The 27,993-nt window shown below is 35.1% G+C and overlaps 1 long non-coding RNA gene across 1 annotated transcript in view; it reads left to right on the top strand.

Annotated features, from left to right (window-relative positions):
- The window catches only part of LOC134476425 (uncharacterized), a 95,827-nt gene extending 68,455 nt beyond the window's left edge, over positions 1–27,372 (top strand). Inside the window, exons 2-3 of the long non-coding RNA XR_010048053.1 lie at positions 21,791–22,009; positions 25,556–27,372. This is a non-coding gene — a long non-coding RNA (uncharacterized LOC134476425). The remainder of the gene's footprint in view (positions 1–21,790; positions 22,010–25,555) is intronic.
- The last annotated feature ends 621 nt before the right edge of the window (positions 27,373–27,993 follow it).

The raw sequence follows: 27,993 nt of genomic DNA, 5'->3' as shown, positions 1-27,993 counted from the left end.
AAACATGGAAGATATGATGCAATTTAAGGATTCAATCATTGATTGGGGTTTTTTGAAATTTCATTTGAAGTTTACATTTCACATGAGTTCCAGATATGAAGGAATATAATTATTATATAATATGTTATATTCTATTGAATGAATTAGTTCTTCTCATTCAGGCTTCTCTGTAACATTCTATGATTTTTCAAAAGTAACAAAGAAACTGAGACAAATCACAATTGGGAACATTTAAGTAATGCAGCCTGGATGCAAACCCATCTCAAGCAGGTTACAAGGCTCGTACTCTTCTTACTGTGCATGCTCTTACTTTCTCCTTGAAGTCAAATAAAGGTCAATCTTCTTTTCAGTGTTAAGGCCTGTGCTTAACAGGAGACAGGCTGGACCACTGACCTGCAAAGAATAGTTCCTATTTTTCATTTCAGGGCCTCACACCACTGCCTGTTGATATTTCCAAGCCAAAATATCCACATCTTTAGCTTCTCTGAACCTGCTTCCTTGTCACTGAAGATGGTCAGGTGCTGAGGTCACTTCCCCCTAGAGACAACCCCCTGGAGCTTCTGAAGCAGGAATCTCACCAGTAGTGTTGCTGTTGAAAGCAACTTAACTAAAACCAAAGTTGCCTTCTAGTCATGCTTTGTCTTCTCCCCTATCAATGCACCCCTTTGGCAGCAAATAATCCCTCTACCAATTAGTAAGGCAAAATCATTGGCAGTCTTTAATGGGGTTTTCAGTCTCAATAAATGATTGTGAGTAAAGCCACATAGCTCTTTTGAGAAAATTATTGTAATTCCAATCGAAATTTGTTCTCCTTGCCATATTTTTGCTGCTCCCCAACCCTGCTTTAGGTTGCTGGAGGTCCAGAGTTACTCATCTTTCTCCTAATTAATTTCCAATGAGTATTATTCTCCCCACAAAGACAGGAAGAGGGAACTGTTTACTATCATCTGAAAGGATCTGAATTCAGATTTACAAACATGGGATGAAGTAAAATTTCAGACTCCCCCTTCTTGAACATAGGAGTATATCTAATCAGTATTCAAGGAGAACTCAAAAAAGGCAAAGGTTGACTTATAATTCCAAGAAGCTGAATGAGGGAGCATGTTGGGAGCAAATCCTCCAGCCTTCATTTAATCATCCCCATCACTTCCTAATTAACACGGCAAGGAAGCATGATAACCCTTTCCCACCAACCTCTGCCCAAAATAAAGATTTATGAGAATTAAATGAATGACTGCTAATTTTAAATCCCTGTTTTAACTGAAAAATACAACTTCAACCCAAAAGAGCCTGATTGTCTTCTGGATCCTTCTGTGTGACTCATCTGTCACTAAACTGAACTAAGAAATTATTTTTAAAAATGTATTTAGAGAATATATGCCCAGTTCAATAAGAGACAGGTATCATGTACTACATTTGCTGTATTATCTGTATCTTCCAACACACAGTAATTTTCTAGGCTGCAGGTACTCTGAATATTTTTAACCAACTCAGATACTTTGCAGTTTATACAAAATGATTTCTCATTATGCAAATTGTACAGATATCAGATACAGGCTAGAGAAGACATATTAAGATGTGTCTAATCACTAAGGATATAGGCCGTTGACACCTAAATACCAAAGTATTTGTACTACAGAAAAACGCATATAATCAAGAATTCTTCTAACCCCTGCAGTGTTTAATGATCCAATGCAATTTGACATCCAAATCTTGGAATTTATTTAAAAATTCAAACCATGTTATAGCCCCATCACTAAATATACTTTTCTGATTAACAAATTACAGCACAAATGAAGCAAGTTTTCAGTTAATGAGCTACTAATAGATCTATATATAAATACTAATTACCATTAATATACAAATTAGCTATACTTCAAGTTTATTCTTTTTTTATTTACAGTAATTTGTTTCTTTTCCCTTAATCAGTTATACTTCAGCTAAAAAAAATTGTAGAGCTATGACTCCCAGAATGGCAGTAAGAAAGCTCTAGAGATAGGCTTCTCTACCAAACAGTCTTAACTAGTAGTCATTTTTAAAACTCTAGCAACTGTTTAAAGTCTATGCAAAATTCTTAAAGTCATACAAATAAATAAATGTTTATTCAAGAAAATCTATATGGTAGACTAATCTTGACAAACACTGAGAATATGCAAGGGGAAAGTAAATTCTATTTAGTGAATCAATGGTGCAAGAGAAACTATATATACATTCAAAAAATTTTTTTAAAGTTTATAGAGAGAGGGAAAATGCACCTTTATTTTAGATGCAAAAATGAACTAAAAATAAAAATTAGAGGCTTAAATGTAAGATCTGAAACATAGAACTCCTAGAAAAAAATCAGGAAAGCAGTGTCTTGGCATCTGTCTTGGCAATATTTATGGATAGGAGCAACAAAAGAAAATACAAACAAATGGGATTACAGCTTTTTATTTTTTATTTTTTTTATGTAGTCTCACAATGTAATTTGGGAAATCAGTTTTTAGATCAGGCTGGCCTTGAACTCACAGGGATCCTCCTGCCGCTTTCTCCTGAGGGCTGAGATAACAGACATGTCACTGTGCCCTGCCTTCCTCCTGCTAAAAGAAAAAATTAAACAAAATGCAAAAGTGATCTTCAGAAGGAGAAAATACTAGCAAAGTATATATCTATAAAGAAATTAATACTTTAAAAAATAAGGAACTCATATAAGTGAATGGCAAAAAATAATATTAATAATCAGTTTAAAAGTGGACAAATGAAACTAAGAGAGACAAAGTACCACATGGTTTCACCCGCAGGCAGAATCCAAAAAACAAAACTTATAGGGATAGTAAAACAGTACTTCCGCAAGACCAGGGAATGTAGGGAAACAGCTGGCTATGAAGAAACTGGTTCACAAGCATAAAGTCCTGGCCACAAGAGAGGAAAAAGTTCTAGTGTTCTGTTATCGTGATTATAGTCAACGATATTGTGTGTAGAATCCAAAATAGCTTAAAAGAGGATTTAAGATGTTCTCATCATAAATAATAAATAAGGTGATTGATAACCTAAATGTCTTGAGTTGATAAATTTACAATAAACACATGTCCCAAAATAACACACTGTACCTCATAAACATTTTTAATTTTGTCCATAAAAAGTAAATACATAATTTTTGTAAAAATTAAAAGGACCAGGCAGGTATTTTTGTGAGTATGTTTTTCATCATTTGCATGCCTTCATTAGAAAAATATTCATATTTTGTGGTTTCACCTTTTTTTACATTTTATATATAGTGGATCATACAGTATTTTTCTAAGTGTCTGGTTTTCTTCACTGAGCATAATGTCATCCAGTCCCATTTATGTTGTCACAAATAACAGGAATATCTTTTCTTTTTTATTTAATTCAATTTATTGATACATTTTAGATCTACATTCATTATAGGCAGTTTGTAACTGTACATGATATATTTTGATCTGTTGATTTTTCCCAATACCATCTCCTCTTTATTCTCCTAATTCACAAAGCTTTGTTTATAGTTTATTCTTATTTTTATCTCTTTTCCTCTTTTCTCCCGTTTCCTTTCTCCCTTTCCCAAACCTAGTTCCTCTTTCCTTTCCAACAATTTCTTCCCATTTCATAATATCTATTGTACATTTTTTCTTTATTTACTCTTTCAGAAAGTTTCTCACACCAGAGAGACACTATGTTTATACATATTAATCTGATTTTATTTCATTTATGAGTACTGTCTCAAATTGCACCCATTTACCTATAAAAGTTTCAAGTTTATCTTTATGGCTGAGTAGTACTTCATTATATAAAAAGACCAATCTTTTGTATCCATTCCTTGGTTGATGCATTTTTAGGTTGTTTCTAAGATTTGGTTATTATAAACTGCTACTATAAACATGGGTGCACATATATTACTGTGGAATGATGTTTTTAATTCTTCCAGGAAGATACTCAGAAGGAGAACAGCTTTATAAGGAATCTCTTTACTGATTTCTATAATGGTTGCACCAATCTACATGCCCATAAACAGTGGAGAAGGGTTCCTTTTTCCCACTGCCCCACTAGCATTTGTTATTGGTTGATTTCTTGATGACTGCCATTCTTTCTAGGGTGAGACAGAATCTCAGTGTTGTTTTAATTTGTATCTCTCAAATGACCAGTGATGTTGAATACTTTTTATATATTTATTTGCATTTGTATTTTTTCATCTGAGTAATGTATATTCATCTCAGATGCCTATGTTTATATCGGTTCTTTAAATTTGGGGAGTTTGATTTTTTCAATTATTTATATGTTCTGGATATGTCTTTGATTTGAAAGACAACTAGTTAAAAAATTTTCCCCATTTTGTAAGTTGTCATTTTACTTTGTTGGTGATTTGTTTAGCTGTGTAAAAGGTTTTTAATAGGATAAGATTGCAGTTACTGATTTTTGCATTATTTCCCATGTGATCAGTGTGAAATCTTTGCCTATGCCTGTGTCTTCAAGAGTTCTACCTTTTCTGTCTTCCAGCAAATTTAGTGTTTCTGTTTTAATATTTAGATCTTTGATCTATTTTCACTTTAGTGTATGATGAAAGACACAGGACTAGTTTGGTCATGGCATGTAGAATGCCAATTTTTTTAGCATCATTTATTAAAGAGGTATGTTTCTTCCAGTGAATATATTCAGCTCCTTTATCAAAGATAAGTTGGTTGAATGTGTTTGCAATTGTTTCTTCATCTTCTACTCTGTTCCACTGATCCTCATATCTGTGTGTGTGTGTGTGTGTGTGTTTTGCCAGTACTGTATTATTATTATCACAGTATCTTTGTAGTACAATTTCAAGTTAGAAATTATAATGCCCCATCCTTTGCCTTTGTTGCCAAGAATTTTTTTCTGTCTAGTTCTTTTCTCATTCCAAATGAATTTTAGAAATATTTTCTCTAGTTCTGTGAGCTCTGCTAATGCTATTTTGATTGAGATTACATTAACAATTTTAAGAATACTATCATTTTCACTATATTCATTCTTTCTATCCATGAGCAAGGGATAGCTTTCTATTTTCTGATATCCTCTTTGATCTTTTTCAGAGTACTGTAGTTTTTAGTATCAAGGTCTTTTACTTCCTTTGTTATATTGATTCCCAAGTATTTCATCTTTTGGATGCTATTGTGAAGGATAGATTTCCCTAATTTGTTTCTTACTGAATTTGTTGTTTATTATTGATAATATCATTGATTTTTGATTATTGATTTTGTGTCCAGCTATACTAGTGAATTTTTAAAACTAAATCTACAAGTCTTTGGTGGAGTTTTAGGGTCTTCTATGTAGAATATCCTCTCACCCACATATAATAATAATTTAATTTCCTTCTTTCCTATCCTTATTCTTTTTATTTCTTTCTGTTGTCTTATTATTGCTCTGACCAAAGTTTCCAGAATTATATGTAATAGGTTTGGTGACAGTGAACATCTTTGCCTTGTTCCTGATTTTAGAGTAAAAACTTTAAGTTTTTAATTTAAAAACTTTAATGTGATGTTGGCTGTTGATTTGTCGTGGAGGTTTTTATCAAATTGAGGTAAAGGTCATCTCCTCCAATTTTCTGTAGACTTATTTTTATCATGAATGACTGTTGGACCTTGTCAAAAGTTTTTTCTGCATTTATTGAGATGATCATGAGTGTTTTGTCTTAGGCTCTGTTAATAAGGCGCATTACATTTATTGATTTGTATATGTTGAACCATATGTGTATCCCTAGGCTGAATTCTGTTTGGCCCTGGTGTACAATCTTGTTGATTTTTTGTTTCATTTTGCTTGGCAATATCTTATTGAAGATTTTTGCATCTATGTTCACTAGGGAGATTGGCCTGTAGTTTTCTTTTTTGGTTGGGCAGTCTCTGATTTTAATATCAGGTTAATATTTGCTTCCAGGAATGGTTTTGGAAGTACTGATTCTCTTTCAATTTCATTAAAGAGTTGCCACATTAGTGGCATTAGATCTTCTCTAAATTTCTTTTGGAATTCAGCAGTGAATTCATCAGAGCCTAGACTTCTTTGTTGGTAAGTTTTTAATTATATTTTCAATTTCATTGACTGATACTGTGTTGTTTAGAAGTTTTATGTCTTCTTTTTTCAGTTTTGGCAATGCATAGATGAATCTGTCTATTTCTTCTGCATTTTTCATGTTATTAGAACACAGGTTCTTGAAGTAGGTATTGATGATCTTCTGGATTTCTGCAGGATCTATTGTAATTTTACCCTTTTAATTTCTAATTGCTTGACTTTGAGTATTCTCTTTCCTTTTTTTTGATAAGGTTGGCTGGAGCCTTATCAATTTGATTTAATCTTTCAAAGAAATAATTCCTCAATTCATTGATTCTTTGTATTGTTTTCTTAGTCTCAATTTCATTAATTTATATTCTTATCTTTATAATTTTCTCTCTCATATCAGTTTTGGGTTTGATTTACTCTTTTTTCCCCCAGAAGTTTGAGGTTCAACATTACATTATTTATTTGGAAGATTTAACACCAATACTCTTCAAACTCTTTAGTGAAATTGAAAAGGAAGTAATTCTCCCCAACTTGTTCTTGGAGGAAAGTATTATCCTGATACCAAAACCAGAGAAATACCCAACCAAAGAAAATAAGTATAAGCCAGTCTCCCTAATGAACACAGATGCAAAAATCCTCAATAAAATACTAGCAAACAGAATGCAGCAAATCATGAAGATTTTTTTTTTTTAAATATTACCAGGGATTGAACTCATGACCGCACACTTGCAGGGCAGGAGCTTATGCCACTGAGCTAAGTCCCCAGTCCTGTCATCAAGAAGATTTTACACCATGACCAAGTGGGATTCTTCACAGGAATGCAGGAATGGTTCAACATACACAAATCAATAAACACAATACACCACTTAACAGAGTTAACAGAACCAAAGACAGCAGAACCAAAGACATTGATTTTCTCAATAAATGCAGAAAACCTTTTGATAAAATCTCACAGTCATTAATGATAGAAACAATGGAGAAAGTAATAATATATGGTCTTTACCTCCATCTGATAAAAATCTTAGTGTTTCACTGACTTTGTAGGTCTAAAGCTGGTGTTCTGATATCTATTTGAGGATAACAATGCACAATATAGCATCTATGGGGTATCTCCTTTTGAAGGTGGTAGCCATGTTGATTCCCTATTGTCTTGTTCTGAAGTCCTGTATCATTTTCATTGTTCTGTTTGGTTGAGTTTTATCCTGTTTTGTCTTGTTTTATTTTGTTGTATTTGATGGCATAGGCAGCTATTTCAAAGATGGCAAGATATAATATGGTAGCCATTTTGGATTTAATATTGTCTTGTTTTGAAGTCTTTATTGCATTCATTGTTTTTTTTTATTTGTTCTAGTCTGTTCTGTTTGATTTTATTTGCACTATGTCTGAGGGTATAGGCAGGTATTTTGAACATCGCGAGGGACATTATGATGACCATTGTTTATTTCCTATTAACCTCTTTTGAAGTCATGTGTTACTTGCAGTATTTTGTTTTGACTGGCTTAATTCTGTTTGTTTTACTTGGTTTTATTCTCTTTAAAATAAAAATTACAAAAAGAAAAAAGCCATTTATGACAAACCAACAGCCAACCTCACACTAAAAGGACAAAAACTGAAGGCCTTCATTCTAAAATTAGGAGACAAAGATGTCCACTATCACCACTCCAACTCAGTATAGTTTTGAAACATTATCCAGAACAATTAGACAACAGATAGAAATAAAAAGAATAAGGATGGGAAAAGCACAAGCTAAATTATCATTATTTGCGGGTGATATGATACTTTACATTGAAGACCCCAAAAGCTCCAACAGGCTTCTAGACTTAATAAGCAAGTTCAGCAGTATAACTGGGTACAAAATCAACACTCAAAAGTCAGTAGCATTCCTATACCCAAACAACAAACTCACTGAGAGGGAAATTAGAGCAACAATACCTTGCAATAACATTTTAAAAAATAGAGAACTTAGGAATCAACCTAGGAAAAGAAGTAAAAGATTTTTACATTGAAAATTACAGTGAATAAAGAAATTGGAGAGAAATTCAGAAAGTGGAAAGACATTCCTTTCTCATGGATAGGAAGAACCAATACAGTGAAAATGGCCAAACACCAAAACTGCTATACAAATTTAATGCAATCCTGGTAAAAATACGATTAGCATACCTCACATATACAAAAAAAAATTCCTAAAACTCATCTAAAAGTAGAAAAAACATAGAATAGCAAAGACATTGCTGCACAATAAAGGCAAGGCATGAGGTACCACAATCCCTGACATGAAATTATACTACATAGCTGCTATAATAAAAGTCAATGGTATTGGCAAATAAACAGACCTGAGAAACAATGGAACAGAATGAAAGGTACAGATACAACTAAAAACACACTCAGCCACCTTATCTTTTACAAAGGGACCTAACAAGTTCACTGGAAGAAATATAGTTTCTTTAATAAATGGTACTGAAAGAATTGGCTTTCCATATGCCAAAGACTTAAACTAGATCCATGCCTATTGCTATGCACTAAACTAAAGACAAATGGATTAAAGATCTAAATATTAAGGCAGAAACACTAAATCTACTGGAAGACAAAGCAGGTAGAAATCTCAAGGACACAGAGGTAATTAGAGAGTTCATGAGCAAAAAACAAGCTTCATAGAATCAATGAATGGGATTTCATCTCATTAAAAGGTTTTTTCACAACCAATCACCAACCGAGTGAAAAAAAAACCCACAGGTTACAAAAAGATTTTTGCCTACTTTCACTCTGACAAAGAACTTCTATCTAGAATGTATAAAGAATTGAAAAAAAAAATAGGCCCTCCCAAATTCAAAGTCTCAATCCAAAAATGGGCTTTTGAGATTAATACACAATTCTCAGGTGAAGAAATACAAATGGCAAATAAATATATGAAAAAACTGTTCAGCATCACTGGTCATTTGAGAAATGCAAATTAAAACAGCAGTGTGATACCATCTCACTCCAGAAAGAATAGCTAACACTAATAAATCAACAGATACCAAATGCTTGATGTGCTAACAGGAGAAAGGAATACTATATTGTTGGTGGAAGTGTAGGCTGGTAAAACCACTATGGAAATCAGTGTGGAGATTCCTCAATAGCTAGGATTGGAGGTTTAATTTGACCTAGCTCTTACTCTTCTGGGTATTTTCTCAGAAGAATTGAAAATGTACTACAGTAATATATGTGCATTCATGTTTATAGCTGCACAGTTTATAATAGCCAAATTGTGAAAACAGCCTAAATGCCCATCAGCTGAGGCATGGATAAAAAAGATATGGTATTTTTGTACAAAGGAATACTACTCGGCTGTAAAGAAAGATAAACTTGAGGCTTTTATGGGTGTAAGTAGAGCACATACTCATAAATGAAATAAACCGACTCACGTGTGTAAATATATTATCTTACTAGTGTAAGAAGTTGAAAGAGTAAATAAGTTCCAAAAATTACAATAGATACAGTGAAAGGGAAAGAAACTTCTCAAAGGGAAATCATAATATCCAATCAATTCAATCAGACAAAAAAATTATAGGAAAAGAAAACTATCAGACTAGCATCTCATAAATATACACAGAAATATACAAAACTTAATAAAAGTTAATAGACCAACATATATTATGTTAAAGATTTTACATCATGACCAAGATATAAAAAGGATTCAGTATTAGGATCAAATGAGATTTATCCCATGATTGCAAGGTTGGTCATATAATATACATATTATTAGAATAAATAATGAAAGGTATTTTGTTGGTTGTTGGAAAAACAACCTGACAAATAAAAGCATCTCTTCATGACAAAAACACTCAACTAAGAAGGAACAGCCACAACCCCAAAAAAAGATGCTTAGGAAAACTCAAACCTAACATCCTTTAAGGAGAAATCCTAAATTATTTCTCTCTAAAATTAAGAATAAGATGAAAATGACCATATTATTGTCATCGCTTCTCAACTTAGTACACATAACACTGTACGTACAAGTTCTGTTTAGGACAATTAAAAGACATCAGATTATACTGCATGAAGTAAAACTGTTTGAAGAGATATAGAAAGAAAATTCAAAGGAGTCCACTAAAAACTATGATAGCTAATGAGCTCATCAAGGTTATTAGGTATAAGGTCAGTATGAAAAAAATTAGTGCTGTCCTACACAAAAGTAGTGAGTAATGTAAAAAGAAATTACGAAAGATAACTTTATTTACAGTAACATAAAAAATACAATATTTATGAATACATTTCACAAAATAAGTGTAAAACATAAGTGTACCATAAAACAGTACGGAAGGAAATTAAAGAAAATTCAATTAAATCAAAACACATCCTGTGTTCATGCACTGGAAGACTTGATAGTAAGATGACAATATTCCCCAAATAATTATATAGATTCAACATAATCACTATTGAAGCCAAACTGGCTTTTTGCTAAAATTAAAAATATGATCCAAAAATTCATAAGAAATGCAAAGGACCCAGAATAGCCAAGATACCTTGAAGGGAAAAATAGTTGGAGGACTATCATTTCTTAATTTTAAAATAATCAAGATAGTATAATACAGATATAAGGATAGATATAGAAACCAAATAATCAAGATTTATCCTTCCTATTTATATTTAACTATCTTTCAGCTAGAATTACAAGACAATTTAATGCAGGAAAGAATAAGGTTTTCAATATAGGTGCTAAGACAAATGGATATTCCTATGGAAAAGAATAAAGTAGGATCTCTCTTGCTTACTGTTTATAAAATTAAATCTCATATCAATAAATTAAATATAAGCATCAAAAGCAGAAAATACTTTGAAAAATTATAGATTTAAATCTTCACGACCTTGGATTAGCAGTGTTTCATAGATATAGCACCAAAATTCCAACAAAAGAAATGGTAAAAAACTTTTATGAGAAATTAAGAAAGTTAAAAAGACAATCCACAGGACAGGTTTGTAAATCATATATTTGATAAAGTATAAAGAGCTTTAAACAACTCAATTGTAAAAGAAAAATAACTCAATTAAAGAATAAGTAAAATATTTGAATATACTTTTCTAATTAATTATCCTGTAATCATATGAAGGAATGTTAGACATCCTTAACTATGAAGAGAATGCAAATCAAAACCATTAGGTAAAACTTCATACCCACTAGGATGGCTATAATTAAACGTAATTTTTTTTAAAGTATTAAAATTAGAATTCTTATATGTGGCCAGACATTTTGTAAACCAGACTTGCAGTTTCCAAAAATTTTAAACATAAAGTTGCCATAGTCCTCACAATTTGACTTCTAGGTCTATATCCAGAGAAGGGAAGCATGTGTCTACACAATCTTTTGTACATGAATATATAATTACATTTCTATGAAATGCCCAAAGTAAGTGAATGTATAGAGTCAGAGAAAAGTTTGGTGGTTGGCTGAGACTGGAAGACCACAGGAAATGAGGAGTTTCTATACATGGCTGTGGTTTTGTTTGTAATAAAAAATGGTCTAAGATTGATTTGCTGATGGTTGTACAGTTCTGGGAAAATATTAAAAAATATTGATTTCTTTCTTTTAAGTAGGTACGATACATGAACAATGTTTCCATAGAGCTATTATATATAAAAGAATGCTAGAACATATTTAATTTGTATAAATTATGTTCTTAACTAATTCAAAAGTTATTAAAATGTTCCAGAAACCAGGTTACAATTCTCTATTGCTCTGGAAACATGGTTCATTGTAGAACAAACAATTTTTATCCTTAAATACTTAGAAGAAAGTTAAAATTGATGTGGTAAAACTTGTTTGCATTCTCTGTACTCCTGGTGACATGGGAACTGGCACAGGGTTGGCCACTGTGAATAATCAAATGAGTGATACTGAATTTTACAGAAAGAAAGGACCTTAGTTCATCTTCCTCTTGCTTTACTTCAGAACTGCCATGAGCTGCACAGCTTCCTCCACCATGTACCCTTGCCGTGATCTGCTGCCTTGCCACAGGCCCAAAAGCAATGGGGCCAACTGATCATTAACTGAATCCTTTGAAACCATAAGCTAAAATGGGCTGTTCATTTTTTAAAAAGCTGATTCTCTGTGATTTTTTTGTTGTAGTAATAGAAAGCTGACTAAAAGCCATAGATTAATACTTAGATATACGAATTTCAGCTCTCAAGATTAGAAAATATCAGGCTAAAGAAAGTCAAACATGTTTCCTCATTATGTGACTTTTCAGAGCCTTTAATATGCTCCTGGGCCTTGACAAGTCCTCGAGGAGAGACTTGAAGTTTATAATATTCCTTAAATCTATTTGACCTGACAATAATTTCTCACAGTGCATCTTGAGGAACTAATGTCCTATACTACACAGTTGGAGAAACACTGGCTTCCACTATTCATTATATTAATGAGAAAATTGGGGTCCAGTGAGGTGAAATGCCCGAAGTCATAGTACAAATTGTTGATGAAACCAGAATTTAAAACCCATTGCTAAATAGCAGCACAGTGGTCATCAATCTCTGAAAGCCAGAATTTAAATAAACCTGACTATTTATTAAAGCACACATGGGGTTAATACATAGGCTTTGCACTCAGAGGTATCTGAGTTGAGTAATACCATAAAATTTACCAGCTGTGTGACCTTGTGCAATGAAATAGTCATTAGCAGAGTGCCTGAAACATAATAAGAACCAAACAGTAGCAATAGTGATTTATGTTATATTTGCTACAAAAATTAATATAAATTTTATCATTGTCCTGCCCTAATACTGTTGTCATATTGTGATTAAAACATCAATGTGTGCGGGAAAAGTAACCAAGAAAAACCAGCCCTATGAGGTCATTAGGAAAGAACTAATGTTTCTCATTGGACAGACAAGAAAACCCTCTCGCTGCAGGGTTAGGAGACCTGCTCCTAGTCACGTAGCTAATCACAGTACTGACATTCAAGCCAGAATTTCTGACTCCATAGCCAGTTCTTTTTCCACTACACTGCACAGCCTCTGGGCATTAGCATTTCCAAGTCCCAAAGGTTTCTTGATTTCTAAGATCAAACAGGACTTTGGATACCAAATATGCATGCTGGGACTACCTGTTCTCCTATCTCATTCATGGGTACTAGGAATTATGAAGCAATGGGGCATTCTGCCCAGGCTTCAGCACTTTGGGCTCTAGTTCATCTTCCTCCTTGGGAGCCCCCTCTGCCAAGGGGTCAGACTGGCTCTTACTGAGACCAAAGTGTCCTTTCGCAAAGTTGCTTCTTTATCTTCCCTGGGACTGGGCTAGGGATGCCGTGTCTCCTGGTCACCCCAGAAACCCAGATATCCCTGAGTTTTCATGTTCGGTTCTTATCACAGAACCAGAATATAACATGAATGAATATCAGGATTTGCCAAATCCTGATTTTAGTTCTAAATTTAGTTCTCGGCACAATCTGTAAAACCAGATAACACATACTGTACTCAGAAAGACATAGATTGTCCAAACTTGATAGGAGTTAAAGCTTCACCTAGTTTTACCTATTTCTTTTGCAAAGGAGACAATCTGGACACAGAAATGATTAGGAATAAATGTTCAGGATTTGGTGGTAGTGATTGTAAGGTATGTCTCTTTGGTCCCATTCTATAATCTTTTCCATCATGTTCATATATGTCTTTTTGGAGCAACATCATACTTAAATATCTCCTCCAGAAACCTATGGCCTCAGACATAGTAATCTGTCATAATTATAGAGAGCCACTTTTATATAGATCATTACTAGTGATCAAGATGAGATGTTTTATTGGTGGGGGGAGTCCCTAGTTTTGGGGGCTTTGTGAAACAGGAATCTTAGAGCGGTATTGTCTTAGTTATTTTTCTTATTGCTGAGACAAAATACCAACACCCACAAGTTAAGGGGGGAAATGTTTATGTTAGCTCATAGTTGATAGAAATTTCAGTCCGTAATCAGCTGGATCCAAGGCAGGGTGGCATGGCAGACAGGCATTGCAGAGGAAAAACATTCATGGCAGGTATTAGGCAGCAAAGCACACAAGGGATGACCATAGGTCTTGCCATCCCCTATATTTTAACTAAGCTACTTAGGGTGGGTAGTACTCACACCTTAATCCTGGCACTCTTGATCCTAGCATTGCACCATGAATCAATCCCAGTATCATATACTCTAGATCCAGATACCTCTAAAAAATCTCCACCTCACCTATGACCTCTAAGATTTTGGGAGGACATCTAGACACAAGCCATAACAGGTATATAGAAGTGTAAACACTTCTAGAGCTGCTTTTTTTTTTTTTTGTATACAATGGAAAGTGTTGGAGAGGTGAACGTTCACTAGGATCCAGGAGTTAAGCGAAAAAGCTAGAAGTAGAAGAGAGGGTATCAGGTATCTGCCACAGGAGCAGAGTTAGATGATGAGCCCCTTTTGGAGGGAATGGGGGAATCAAAGGATGAATATTTCCCCTGGAACCTTTGGTACTATAGTTCCTCTGTAGGTAGAAATGAAATCTTACAAGGGACCACACTGAGTTAATCAGTTCCTAGAAGTTTTGATATCTTCAAGTCCTACATGATATTAATATTTCAGGTTCTCTCAGAGGTTCTCTCAATGTGAATTTTCTCTAGCCAAACTCTAAGTCTTGCATCTTCTGAACATTTAGTCCTAGTCCTCAACCAATTAGAGACAACTACCTAGATTGTGGCAGTAGTTAAGTTCATAGGCTGGGCCCAAACCAAATCAAAAAACTCTTCATGCTTCACACCTTGCTTGCAGGAAACCCTTACACACACCCCACATACACACTTGGTACCTTGTGCAGGGAGCCCACAGAAAACATCCTTTACCCTTTGCTCAGTGACAAAAACCACCAATGATATCCTGTACCTTCCCCAACCCTCGTCTACTGGGAAGCCCCCAGATTTTTACCTCTCTCAGCAAGATCTCCCTCGCAGCAGGACCTACCCCTCCTGTATGTAAACTCTCTATAAAAACATGCCTTTACCCCTTGCTCAGGATCAACGGTCTTTTGCCCTTGGCCTGACCACTCTCAGTCTGCAATAATGTTATTACTGTTTGCTTCAATCTTGCCTGCCTCGATGGTCTTGGTCATGCCCTAGTTTAGCCTGACAAGTACCACGCCAGGAGGATAAAGCATATGAGTCCTCATTCACAGATAATTGAGAGCTGAGAGTAAACGTGAAGGTGAAATTATCTTGTGACTATATGAAATTCCATCCCAGGTAAGGTAGGAAGCAGTGTTCCATTATTCTTAAGGCTCCATTACCCTTGGTACCTAGTGCATGAAAGAGTCTGCATAAACATCTGAAGAAACACTAGGTAAATGAATGAATGAAAGGAGTAAGTGTTTGAGTTAGCAAACAGCTATCTAGGCTACAGAATTCATGCTGAAAATGCAAAAGAAATTACAAAACCTTGGTAATTGATGCATACATTTGGATAGATTCTATGATGGAGGAAGATAATCTGTTTATGTAATTTCTATTTATGTAATTTTTTTGTTTTTTATTCTTCATAAATCTATGGAACAAGGTGTCTTACTTTCCTGTATTGTGACACAATATGCAACACTCACACCTTAGAGGGGGAACGGTATATTTTGGCTCATAGTTTGTAGAGGTTTCAGGCTGGCTTTTGGGCTAGATTGGCCAGCTCCAAGGCAGGGAAGCATAGCAGGGAAGAGAAACAGCTTGAGGCATGGTGGCAGTAAGCAAAAAGCAACACAGGGAGGAGGAAGAAAGATATGTTCCCCCAGGCACACCCCCAGTGAGCTACTCCTCAGACCAGGCTTCACCTTCCACCACCAGCTGTAAAGTCATCAGTGGACTAATTCATTGATGAGTAACGCACCTCATGATTCAACCACCTCCTCCAAGCCCCACCTATGAATATTGGAAGAACATTCAGACATAATCTGTAACAATAAAACTATAAATTATTTTATATCTTGAGCACTTAAAATAATATTTTGTGTTCTTTTAGTTCTGTAGCCAGTAAAATATTTACTCCCCATGAGCAAATTGAGTGTTTTCGGCACGATAAAAGAGGGGAAAAAATAGCCTTTATTCCAAGCATGTGGAGAGGAGTCCATGACCATAGACAGTCTACCACCTCTGACCGGATGGTGGCTCTTAGCGGGGCACTGATATACATATAACCTCTGACTGGGGGTGGTGCTTAGGGCGGGCATTGATGATGCAGGAGCAGCTGATTGGAGTTTTCTTCTTGTGCAAACAGGAAGGGGAGTTGCAATTAAGGCTGAGGAAGAAGCAGGAAGTGGTAGGCGGCCTTGAGGCATGAGACAGGACAGAGATGTTTAGACAGTAAGATTAATAGTTCAGGTAAAACTGATTAAATTGGGAACAAATGGGGAAGCAAATAACGTAGAAAGCGGTCATTCTTAGAGATTGGTGACTCTTGCCTAGGGATTGGAATGGTTACTCCTGACTTCTCAAGGTGATCCAGATTTAATCCCTAAGGATTATACTTAAGGGTGTGGTTGCATTTGTTTTGCCTTCTGTCCTGAGATCTGGCCCACAGGGAGAGATGTGTGTGTCCTCCAAGGTCATCAGACATCTGGTCCTCTGTGCTGGCTTCTTCCAGGGCCTGGCCCTGTCTGACTGCCTATAATATTTCTAACTAGCTCAGCTGTCTGTAACAATATCATGTTACATTGTATCAATCAATGTGGTATGATACATATAATTATGTAGCAGTACTATATAGTGCAGTATATAGGCAGTATATATAGGCAGTAGTGTATTTATTGTGGCCTTGTTAAACTAGTGTGTGTGGATACACTGACCAAAGTCAAATCCTCCATAGATTTCTCTTCCAGTAAATTCCTTAACTTTCTGTCCCAGATTCAGATTGCCTTTTACAGCTCCCTTATGTGCATTGAAAGTAGAACCCAATGCCTGCTTGTTTTTCATCCGAAACAACCTTCAGTTACATCTATGCTAGTCCATCCTACTCTTCCCTAAATGTGTTCCTCTTTTCATTCTGAAGAAGCCATCTGAGTTCAGAGTTCTGAGGTAAACCTTGCATTTCAGGCAGAAAATCACTTTAAATCTCATTTTTTGACATGAATTTCACCCTTCCTCTCCAACATTCCGAACTCTGACTCACTTAAACAAGCTAGGTTGTAGAGTTGATTGGAATTATGAAAATTTAATGTTATTAGAGCTCAAGGACAGGACAAGAGTTGAGTCTAACAGCCTCTTTCTCTCCCTACATTGAGTCTGTCCAGTCCCGTGCAGTGTCAAAAAAGATAAAGGTTTTCCAGTACCCTTGGGCTCCTGGACTTCAGGAAGAGATGAGAAATTTCCACTTCTTAGAAAAAATAGGTACAGTGACACACAATTCTATTTGTACTCTGTGGCAAACATTTTTGGTTAATTTCCATTCTCCTTTTTCATCTCCTATAGAATACAGAATCTCCTGTATTTTGGAGACAATGAAACATGTTCAAGGGAGATGAAGTCTTTTCCCAGCCTCATAGGAAGAAGCATAATCAACTTTTGCCAAGTATGGAAACCCCATTCTCCCTATTCCATGATTAATTTGGGATTAGGGAAATAATCTAATTCTAGCCAATATAAACAAACAGTCTATTCTCAGACCTGCTTTCTTTTCTATTTTTATTTTAAAGAGAATAAAACAAAGCAAAACAGAACAAAGCAGATCAGAACAAAACAGTGCAAGCAACACAGGATTCCAAAACAAGAAAACTGGAAATTAACAGTGCCTACCATAATTTCTCTTGTTTTCTACAAAATACTTTTCCATATCTTCACACACAATGAATTCAAACACAACCAAATAGTAGAAAATCAACCAAAACAAAAGAATGAAAGCATTACCAGCCTTCAAAACCAGATAATAGGAAACTCAGCAATGGCTGACATAATGTCTTTTATTGTCTTCAAAATAGCTGTCCATTCATTCATATATATTGAAATCACATAATAAAAAACAGACTAAAACCAATCAAAACAAAGAATAAAAGTATTACTGGACTTCAAAACAAGATGATAGAAAAATCCGCAATGGCTACCATAATGTCTCATTTCTTTAAAGTAGCTGTTCATACCATCACATGTAAAAAATCAATTATTGTAAATTGTTTAGGAGAAATTCTAAGCATGTATAAGCCTATACATGTACATCTATCTTTTCTGTATTAGAGGAAAATAAAATGAAGGAAAACAAAAATATAAGAAAAACAAGAGAGAGACAAATAATAATAAGCCAAAACAATGTAGGTTTTCAAAACAGATGGTAGAAACATAACTAAGATTATATTCCATATTTATCTTCAAAAGAGCTACTCAGCTTACTAGACATAAACATTCAAAATTGATCTAATGCTATGAATGTTAACTATTTTGTTCCAAGAACTAATAGTACTAGTAGTACAACTTAACTATTTTAAGTGTATATGTACATATAAAAATTTGTATCTTTTTTTTCTTTTCCCTGAGTTATTTTTTTTTTTTTGCCTTTGAGCAGTTTCTTACCCTTTGTTAAATATTTTTATCTTATTTACTCTTTGAGTTTCATATACTAGGGAGACAATATGGTATTTACACATGTGAATTTGATTTATTTCACTTATGAGTATGGTCTCAAGTCACATCCGTTTACCTATAAAAGCCTCAATGTGATCCTTCTTTATAGCTGAGATATACTTCATTGTAGAAAAATACCACACCTTTTTTATTCATTCCTGATGGGCATTTAGGTTGTTTCCAAGATTTGACTATTACAAATTGTGCTGCTATAAACATGGGTGTACACACATCACTGTGGTATGATGTTTTCAATTCTTCTGGAAATATGCCCATAAGTGGAATAGCTGGGTCAAATAGGACTTCCAATCCCAGCTTTTTGAGGAAACCCCAAAATGATTTCCACAGTGGTTGCACCAGTCTACACTCCCACCAACAGTGCAGAAGAGTTCCTTTTTCCCCACAGCCTCTCCAGCATCTGTTATAGGTGGTTTCCTTGGTCTTGACCATTGTTTCTGGAGTGAGATTGAATCTCAGTGTTGTCTTCACTTGCATTTCTCTAATGACAGATGATGCTGAACATTTTTTAATGTGTTTATTTGCCATTTGTATTTCTGAGAATTGTGTGTTCATCTCAGATGCCCACTTTTGGATTGGATCCTTGAATTTCAAGGTCTCATTTTTAAAAATATGTTCTAGATAGAAGTCCTTTGTCTGAGGGACAATTGACTAAGATTTTTTTCCCAATTCATGGGTTTTCTTTTCAATCTGTTGGATATTTCTTTTGACATGCAAAAACTTTTTAATAAGACAGGATCTCAGTTGTTGATTCTGGGAAGCATTTCCCATGCAGTTTGATTTTTATTGTTCATGAATTCTCTGCCTACCCCTGAGTTTTCAGGATTTCTCCCTATTTTGTCTTCCAGAAAATTTACTGTTTCTGTTTTAATATTTATGTCTTTGACCCATTTTGACTTTAGTTTAGTGCATGGTGATAGGACCTACTTTTAATTTTCAGTATTTGGAAAGCCAGTTTTTCCAGCACCACTTATTAAAGAGGCTATCTTTCTTCCAGTCAAAGTTTGGCCCTTTTGTCAAAGATAAGGTGGCTGAGTATGTTTGTAGTTGTAGCTATATCTTATAATCTATTCCATTGATCTTCAGGTCTGTTTTTATTCCAGTACCATGCTGATTTTATCAGAGTAGCTTTGTAGTGTAAGTTAAAGTTAAGGATTGTGATGCCTCCTGCTTCACCTTTAGTACCCAGAATTGCCTTTTCTATTCTAGGTCTCCTCTGGTTCCAGATGAATATTAGGAATGATTTCTCTAGATCTGTGAGGTACGCTAACAGTAATTTGATTGGAATTGCATTAAATGTGTATAACGATTTTGGGAGAATGGCCAGTTTCACAATATTGGTTTGCCCTATCCATGAACAAGGAATGTCTTTCCATTTTCTGAAATCCTCTTTGATTTCTTTTTGCAGGGTATTGTAATTTTCACTGAATAGATCTTTTACTGGGCCTAGTTTTAATTAAATTGATTTTTTAAATTGATTTCTAAGTATTATATGTTTTTGGATGCTATTGTGAAGGGTGTGGCTTCTTTTATTTCTCTCTCAGTGAGTTTGTTGTTTGTGTATAGGAATGCGATTGATTTTTGAGTGTTTACTTTGACCCAACTACATTACTGAATTTGGTTATTATGTCTAGGAGACTTTCAATGGACTTTTGGGGGTCTTCTATATAGAGTATTAAATCATCTGCAATTAATTATAATTTAACTTCTTCCTTTCCTATCCCTATTCCATTTATTTCTCTGTCTTGTCTAATTGCTCAGGCTAATGTTTCTAGCCCTATATTGAATAGGCGTGGTGATGATGGACATCCTTGTCTTGTTCCTGAATTTAGAGTTAAAGCTTTCAGTTTTTGACCATTTGATATGATGCTGGCTGTTGGTTTATGATAGATGGCTTTTATCATATTGAGGTAAAGACCATCTATTTCTATTTTCCATAGGGTTCTTATCATGAATGAGTTTTGGACTTTATTGAAAACTTTTTCTGTATCTATGAAAATGGTCATGTGATTCTTATCTTTGGCTCTTTGATATGGTGTATGTTTATTGATTTTCATATGTTTAGCCATCCCTCCTTCCTGTATGAATCCCACTTGGTCATGGTATATAATCATCTTGATGACTTGCTTCATTCTGTTTGTATTTTATTGAGGATTTTTTTTTATTTAAGAAGATAAAGAAAAAAATAGAAAAAGGGTACAAGTTATACAGAATTTCAGAAAACATAAACAGTAGGAAATCACTAGTTAATAGATTACATATTGTTATCTTAGAAATAGTTGTTCAAGTTACAAAATTAAAGCATATAAAGTGGACTTTCAAACAGTGAGACTGGAAACAGTTTTGTTCAATGATCCAACAAAACTCAGTTATGTGGTTATCTATCTTATACACTTAAATATATATGCAGTTATATTCTTTAGAGCAGTTTCTTTTCCTTTCTTTTGTACAATGACAATTTTATTGAGGATTTTTGCATGTATATTCATTAGGGAGATTGGCCTGTAGTTCTCTTTTTTGGTTGGATCTTTCTCTGGTTTTGGTATTAGGGTATTTACTTCCAGGAAAGAGGGAGAATTGCTTCCCTTTCAATTTTATTAAAGAGTTTGAGGAGTACTATAATTAGGTCTTTCCTTCCACAATGAATCCATCAGGACTTGTGCTTTTCCTTGTTGGTAAGGATATAATTATATTTTCAATAGCATTAATTGAAATTATGTTATTCAGTAGTTTTATATCTTCTAGATCCAGCTTTGGTAATTCAAGTGTTTAGGATCTGTCCATTTCTTCTGTGTTATCAAGCTATGAGAGTAAAGGTTTTCAAAGTAGGTATTGATGATCTATATTTTCACAGGGTCTTAGTGATTTTGTCCTTTTTATTTCTTATTCCATGAGTTTGAGTTTTTTCTTTCCTTTTTTAAAATAATGTTGGCTAGGGTTTATCAATTTTATTTATTCTTTCAAAGAACCAACTCTTTGATTCGTTAATTCTTTGTATTGTTTTCTTAGTTGCTATTACATTCTGATCTTTATAATTTCCTCGCTCCTTTGTGTTTTGGGCTTGACTTGCTCTAGATGTTTGAGGTGTAGCATCAGGTTGTTTATTTGTGTTTGTTCTGTTTTCCTGATGTGGGAATTCACCACAATAAATTTTCCTCTGAGGACTGCTTTCATTGTGTCCCACAGGCCAAAAAACAGACCAAAAGGTCAATGGAAAAGATTAGAAGATGCAGAAACAACTCTGAACACAGTCACCTTCTGTTTGTAAAGGAACCAAATACATTCACTGGAAGAAACCTTCTTTAACAAATGGCACTGGATGAAGAGAAAAGTCAGTGCCTCCCAAGAATCGGCCATGCTAAGACCGGGAAGTTTCAACAAGAAACCAACTAGCCAGCCTTCCTGGTAAGCTGTGCAAGCTGTACGGCTTCCAGAAAGACTAGAGTCAGAGCCTCTGGTGAGCCTACCAGCATGCAGGCTGAATTGTATTTGTATTTTTTTAGTATTGTTTAATTTCTTCTTTAATTTCTTCTGTGATCCACTGATTGTTCAAGAGTATATTATTTAATTTATTTGTGTTTATGGAGTTTTTGAATTTTCTTTTGACATTAATTTCTAGTTATCATGCATGGAATAATTTTGATTCTGTTGCATTTACTTAAGCATATTCTATGGGCTAGTATATGGTCTAGTTTAGAGAATGTCCCACATGAAGCTGAGAAGAATGTACATTCTGGTGCTATTGGGTCAAAAAGTTTGTACATGTCTACTAAGTCCATTTGTTCACAAGTTCAGTTCTGATATTTCTTTGCTGATTTTCTGTCTAGTTCATCTGTCTCTTTGTGTCAATGAGGTGTTATGGTCTCCCATTATAATTGTGTTATTGCTTGAGTTTTCATATTTATTAATATTTGTTTTACTTAATTGGGTGCTCCCATATTTGGTGCATATATATTTAGTATTATTATCTCTTCCCCTTGATGTTTTCCCCTAACTTCTATGTAGTGACCTTGTTTATCTCTTCTGATCATTCTTGGTTTTTAGTTCACATTGTCTGCAAAAAGAATACCTACTGCTTTTTTAAGGGGATCTTGTTGCATGAGGTACTGTTTTTCATCCTTTGACTTTCAGTCTATGAATTTCCTTTTGGGTTAGATGAATTTCTTGTATACAACATATGGTTGGATGTTGTTTCTTTATCTATTCTGCCAGTCTGTTTCTTTTAATTGAATTGAGGCAATTTACATTAACAGTTATAACTGATATAAATTGGCTTACTTTTGTCAAGTTGTCTTTCTGCTCTTGTTTCTTTGCCTTCCCTTTTGTTTAATTGTTTTCCTTGCTTAGTGTTTTTTTTTCTGTTGTTATTGTTGGAGTTGTAGTTATTTTTATGTCTATCTAGAATATCTTTTAGTATTCTTTGCAAGGTTGGTTTGGTAGTCATGAAGTTCTTTAGCTGTTCTTTGTTGTGGAAGTATTTTATTTCCCCATCGATTTTGAAGCACAGTTTTGCAGGGTACATCAGTCTGAGTTGAAAGTGGTTTTCTTTTAGGATTTGAAATACTTCACTCCATGTTCTTCTTGACCTCATTGTTTGTGTTGAGAAGACTGCTGTGATTCTGATGGGCTTTCCTTCATAGGTAATCTATTGCTTTTCTCTAACAGCTTTTAATATTCTGTTCTTATGTTGAATTTCTGGAATGTTCATTATTATATGTCTGGATATCAATTTATTTTGGTTGTGGCTGTATCCTTCATTTACCTACATGTCAGTTTCCTTTCCCATGTTTGGGAAATGTTCAGCTCTTACTTCTGTAAAATGTCTTTTTCATATCATTTTTTTGTCACCTTCTTTTTCATTTATACCTATCAATCTTATATTGTTTTTCTTTGCATCATCTTGCAACTGTTCAATTGTTACTTCTTGATTCCTTGTTATTTTTAAAAGATCTTTCCTTTCTTGTCCACTAGCTGCAATTTTGTCTTGAAGTCTGAAGTCTGTCTTCACATTTATTGAGGCAGTTTTGCCAGCTTTTGATGGAATTTTTGATTTCCTGGATATCTTTGAATCTGTTTCATACATTCTATTTCTTTCTAATATTGTTCATTCAAGGTTTCCATCTTTTGGCAGTGTTTCTTAGTTTTTGAAAAAATATGTTTTCTTTAAGTGTGTTAAGCATTTCTTTCATTATGTTTATCATTTCTTCTTTTACCTGAGAGATTATTTCTGACCTGAGATCCTTTACAGCTTTATGGAGTTGTTTATTTACTTCAGTTGCTATCATTTCATAAGTTTTAGGTGTATAGTTGATACTTTCTTCTATATCCATGTGTCCTAGGCTTGTTTGGAATAGGCTGGAAGTTTGTGAATTGTATTTTGATCTTTCATTTTGTCATTTTTCCTGTATTCCCCTGGAGAAGCTGAATGCAAGGTCTCAGTAGCTTCTTGGGTTGAAGATGTCTGTCCATACTGCATGGAATTTTCCCAATTTAGTGGGGGTCATTAGGCAGGCCTTTCCAGGAATCCAGTTGCACTTGAAGACTCCTAAAATGTGGGGAGTACACTGGGTGGGCCTTTAGCATACCCCATGTAGTACTCTGAAGCTCCCCGGCTGCTTGAGGTTGCTGGGCAGGACTCTACCAGGTTCTGAGTGGCATGCTAAGGCTGAACAGCTAGATGGAGTATGCTATGCAGGCCTTCAGCTCATGCCACACAACACACTAACGCTCTGAAGCTGTTTGGGGTCATTGGGCAGGGTCCTATCAGGTTCCAAGTGAGGTGCCAAGTTTGCATGCTAGGTGGGGTTCACTGTGAAGGCCTTTGGCTCACTCACTGAGTGCAGGTTATTCCTAGGCCACTTGGGGACACAGTGGGGCCCAACCAGGCCCAGAGGGACTTACCCAAAGGTCCTGGGCTGATTGAGGATGCTGAGCGAGGCCCTACCAGGTTCTATGTGAGGTGCCAAGGTTGCACAGCTAGGTGGTGTTCACTGTGTTTTCTGTTCACACACCTCAGTGCAGGAGGTTTCCCTGCCACTCAGGGTCACTAGATGGGGCCCAACCAGCAAAGATGTGTTTTCTATTGTAAGAGAAACAGCAACTTCCTTTCTGCTTGACCTGACTCCAATTGTATGAGAACAAAGTACTTAGAGATAAGACAACCATTTTGTGACTACAGCACAAGAAGTCAAAGGGGAAAAGATCCAACAGTTGGAAGACACAGCTTAGAGTTTTTGATGATATCATTGAACTGCTGACCCAAATTGGAAATACGTATTTCTGGACCTCTCATTATTTGTGAAATGAAGAAAAATCCCTGTTGTTGTAACTACTTTTTCTTTTCTATTGCTTGTTACCAAACACATTTTGTGTAACTTAAATACTATCCAAATTGTATTATTTTATCTGTTTTCATGTTTCTAGGTTCTGTTTTATTGATTTTTGTATTTTTAGCATTAAATAAAAGTCCAGCCTTTATCAAGGCTGCAATAAATGATTAAAACAATATTAGGTGACAACAATTTTGAAAGTTGCAGAAATATGACAATCATGATCTAATTTTAGGTTCCATAAAATTTCAATTGCCATAACTGTTATTTTTTTCTGTCTGATTCTACTTTTATTGGAACAAAAGAATGACTAGGAAGAACCATAAAAAATGACTATACACAATAGAAACATACAAAGTCATCTGCTGGTAAATAGAAACCAAGTTATCTGTTGGTAAATACATAATGACTGATCTATTAGCTATTGCTAAGAATCTCTCTTAAGAATTCCCAGAAATTCCCATCAGCCACATTTATACCTAATCCTCTGACAATCAGTATTTTAGTGTACAGAAATCAGTGTACATAAAGCTGTGAAATATTTAAAGCAATGCTGCCTTAGAAAACCTTAGAATGTGTATTTTGTCTATGTACAATATCTTTACTGTGTTCTCTCTTCTAGATACTTCACTGTGGACTGCAGATGAAGGATAAACAAACAACCACTCATCTTTGCTTGAAAGGCCCACGAGGCCAAAACAGGGCTGATGACCCACATGGAGGTATTAACAAGTCTTAAATCCTATTCTCTCAATATAGCACAGAGCTATCACTGAGTTAATAAAGATAAAGCCGATGAAATAAAGTCTATGAAAACTTCCCAAGTTTGGTCCTTCCTAGCCAAGTTTGCTTTGGGAGGTGACTGTACTATCATCTTCAGTCCTCAAGACTTTTCCCCATTCTCCAGACCAACTCCTTGCCATGGAATCCTCTTCATGATTCACTCAGCAGAGCCTCTTCAAAAGGAAAACAAGTTTGCTGACTGGGCTGCCTTTCCTGAGTGGGAGGAGTAAGAGTAGTGCCTTGGTTACCTATGAATCATCAAAAAAAAAGAAAATACAAGTCAGACCATGCTCCCTCTTAGCCAACCATGGCCTATGAAGACCAGAGCTCTGGTGCAGAATATCATTGGCCCATCAGTCTCAAGGCCACCTCTCAGTTCCACATGTACCATAAGTGCACAAAGTCACCAAACTGAACGCTATTAAATTTATCACTGGTCTGCTTTCTTAGTTAGGGTTTACTAAAAGAACAGATTTAACATACAATATGAAATCAAGGGTGTAAGAATGCAAAGTGCCTGTCTGCATACTGCAGGGCCGGAAGAGCCAGTTGAAGATTGAAGGCCTGCATCTCACCACAGAATTCAGGATGAGTCTGTGTTACAAAAAACAAAAGGGTCTGCATTTGAAAGCTGAAGAGTCTGCACTGGAAGCCTCAAGGAATTGAAGATGAACATCTACGGGAATGACAAAGACTGGAGCTCCTCAAAGAAAGAAAGGGAAGATTTAGTTATTTTCCTCCTCATTCTGTCTAGGCTATAAGCCAGTTGGTTGGTGCAACTCACATCTGAGATGGATCTTTCTCCTCAGTTTGGTCTATGTATCAATTATCCTCAGACACACCCAGCGCTTTTGTAATCTGCTAGGTATTTCTTATTCAAGTCAAGCTGACATCACAGTGATCACATCTGCCTTTTGTAGAAACTGCTGGGAATTCATATTTCTGCCCGTTTCCTAACATATGAGCCTTCCTTTCATCTCTTAAAACATTTCTGCCCACTCTCACATCACCATGCATCTAAAGATGTCTAGCCCTCTGCTATTTTATGTATATTTGTCCTTCATCCAGAGGCATTGGTAGCAGAGCCTAACTTCTTGGGAATGCATCCCAGCTGTTTCACTTTAAAACATGGACTCCACTAATGACAACAACTTGTGGCTCAGTTTCTACAGTTGTTAAATGAAGATTTACCACCTTTTCTTCCAAAATTTCCGTGGGCTTCTAATTTATCAGTGTGCATTCCTGATCCTATCTGAACTATTTCCCACACAGACTCACATTTGTGGATCCACAAGCCTGGCCATCGTGATATTCAAGACTCATTCTTCACTTGGTCTTATATACTGCGTAAAAAGTCATCAAAGTGTATCTATTGTTTATGTCTGGATACTATGCTTCAAAAACTATTTACTTAAAATTTTTTCAGTTATGTCACAACTACTTCACTAGACAGGACTTACTTTTTTTACTCTGCTCTCCCCTTCCCTTTAAAGAATTATACATATACACTTTAATAAAAAGTAAAATAAAACAACAAACAAATGAAAATTTAAAATGATGCATGCACATTCTCAGCACCTGGAGACAATCACTGCTAAAACTTTAGCAGATGTATGTCATCTTTACAATAAAATTTATGTTAATTGTGTGCTACAATCCTTTTGATGAAATCTACCTGAAGTTCAAAAATATAATTTTAAAGTGTGCAGTCTAGTTCACTGAATGGGTATAGTTCAACTATTGAACCAATTCTCATTGTCAGAGATACACAAGGTTCCAATATTTAGAGATGCTGTTGTGAACAACTTTGGATCTAAATTATTGTGTTACACTGGCATTTCACTCAACCCAAATTTTAATTATTGACACTATTCTTTTCAACTTTCTGTGGATTTCTTGGTCTTTGAAGAAATTCAGAACTGCTTTATTATGCACTATATCTTGCAGACTTTTCCTCTAAAAGATTTACATTTTACTGAAACAAATCATGAGCTTGGCATAGCCATTTTCAAAGATGGGATGAGAAAAAAAGAAACACACTGGGTCCTGGGTCACAAAACCCATCAGCTTCAGTGGCAGGCACCATTGCCTCAGGATGTCAGACCCCTGATTTGCTGGAGCTGATGCAGCTTGGGCTCCTTGCTGTGATCACAGTGGTACTTGTTTCCTGAGTGTTATTTGTTGTGTGTCTGCTGTGCTAATGACTGCAAATTGTTAATGGCTGTGAAAAGCTAATTGTTGTGCAAGGTGTTTCTCTCTGTCCCAATTGCCAGGGGA

This window comes from Cavia porcellus, unplaced genomic scaffold (genome assembly GCF_034190915.1).
Source record: "Cavia porcellus strain 051 isolate PalLab524CR breed Dunkin Hartley unplaced genomic scaffold, mCavPor4.1 scaffold_1, whole genome shotgun sequence".
Taxonomy (NCBI): domain Eukaryota; kingdom Metazoa; phylum Chordata; class Mammalia; order Rodentia; family Caviidae; genus Cavia; species Cavia porcellus.
Note: the sequence above shows the minus strand (reverse complement) of the source record. Positions and strands in the feature narration are given on the sequence as shown.